The sequence below is a fragment of the Amphimedon queenslandica genome, unplaced genomic scaffold, assembly GCF_000090795.2.
Source record: "Amphimedon queenslandica unplaced genomic scaffold, v1.1 AMPQUscaffold_12454, whole genome shotgun sequence".
In the NCBI taxonomy this organism is placed as follows: Eukaryota; Metazoa; Porifera; class Demospongiae; order Haplosclerida; family Niphatidae; genus Amphimedon; species Amphimedon queenslandica.
In genome coordinates, this window is record NW_003547309.1 from 8,769 (window position 1) to 10,808 (window position 2,040).

The following is a 2,040-nucleotide window of genomic DNA, read 5'->3' on the forward strand; positions in this document are numbered from 1 at the left end:
AGATAAAGTATGTAACTCTAATAATGCACATAAATACATACATGGCAGGCAGATCAATAATTGGCTCCATTCCTTAATTATGCTTCATGCGTAGCTATCATAGACAAATCAATTAGGACAAACTTAATTATTCTTTGCCACTGCCTCTCTTTTATAGTATAGCTATGTATTCATGGAATTCAGTCATGCTGGCAAGCCTCTTGGTCAAATCTCATTTGAAGTAAGACAGAATTGCACATAATCTACATACCTATTATGTTTATACAAGTATAAATGTATGCTATTATACTTAGCTACAAGCTATCAAAGCAAAACCTTAAGAGTGCTATAATAGAGATATGCAGCACAACCACAAGAAATGCTCAAGGCCATTCCTTTTTAAAACTGACCAGGTTAATATAGCACACCTCAATACATACATGATTGTAATTCTGCTGGTATGTTAATATCAAAGAGAATAAATTCAAAATGGAAAACTCTGGCCACAACACATCTTGAAAACAGAGACAAGAATAAGAGCTCTATTAATAATAACAAATATATTAATTAATTAATTAATTAAAGACTTACCTGCCATATAAAGAAGTCACTTAATCTCACTTCTCCTGATGTTCTAATGACAAGATCAGGTGGTGTACATGTACCAGTATAAAGACATCTCTCCATTAACTCTTCACTGATATCTCTATAATGTAAATACTCATATTTAAGCACACAATGCTATTCATACATAAAAGGTACAAACAAATGTGCAAAAAATGCTATTGAACATTACACATTTTAGTGAGTAGATTGAGTACACGTACACACACACATGCTATACATATACTGTACATGTACATGTTCATATATACTGTACATGTACATGTACATATATACATGTAGTAAGAGTATACAAAATTACAGATCACCTTGCAATGTAGAGTAGAATTTATGTCACGAGAGTATTACCATTGGTCGTTCAAATTAAATCCTACTTGTTCTTGTTTCTGTTACCTTTTTACAACTTTGCTCTTAATTAATCTTGTTTTTTTTAAATTTTTTATGTTCTTGTTTGTGTTGATTTTTTAATAATAATTTGTAATTTTATTATTTCAGATGGTGTCTGATGAATAGTTATTCTAAAGGAATTCGGCTAATTTTACAAAATAGCCTGATGCTGATCATATATAATAATAACTGACATATAAGCACATCATGTATAGCAGCACATAAGTATATACTGGCTTTCACATTGTAAACGAATGACCTTCAAGTGCAGGTAGTGCTAATTGTTTGCTCTCTTTGTTCATTCAGCTACCATAAGCATTGCCTTATACAGCTTGGTATGCTTTGTAGCAAGATTTGATATGGTTTGTAATGCAATGATAATGTTCTTAGATATACAAGCTTGATGATGCACACGCAAGCACTCCCATAAAAGTGTCTATCCTATTGCCAAGTGAGTAGGAAGCGGTCAAAGTCACAACACTATATGCCATGTAATTACTGGTGCATGATATTTTAACTGGGGACTGAAGTGTCAGTCCCCAGGCTATCCCAGGCTATTCAGGCTATCAAAGCAAAGCTTATAATTCCTCCCTTTATTTAAACAGCCATACTTAATTAGTATCAGTATCAAGCCTGCTATACAGTTCATCCAACACTACAGAGCTGGAGCTGTGCTTGTTCACACAACCACAGCTCCACAACTGTGGTCATTATAAGCCATATACATATACCACATTACATATCAAAGCAGAGCTCATTCAAGCCCTTCCCCCTATATAGTGTTTTGACATACCAGTACACTACACATGCAGCTATAGGATTCAATTAATTACTAACAAACCTTTATATTATTGTAATTCTGTTGGTATGTTAATATCGAAGAGAATAAATTCCAAACCGAAAACTTTGGCCACAACGTATCTTGAAAACACAGACAAGAATAAGAGCTCTATTAATAATAATAAATATATTAATTAATTAATTAAAGATTACCTGCCATATAAGGAAGTCACTTAATCTCACTTCTCCTCATGTTCTAATGACAAGATC

At 33.0% G+C, this 2,040-nt stretch overlaps 1 long non-coding RNA gene across 1 annotated transcript; it reads right to left on the minus strand.

The window, feature by feature from the left end:
* Positions 1-173: 173 nt before the first annotated feature.
* Positions 174-725, minus strand: LOC109587769 (uncharacterized). The gene is made up of 2 exons (XR_002187779.1): positions 571-725; positions 174-521 (listed from the first exon to the last, which is right to left on the minus strand). It is a non-coding gene; the product is annotated as an uncharacterized LOC109587769 (long non-coding RNA).
* Between the last annotated feature and the right edge of the window lie 1,315 nt (positions 726-2,040).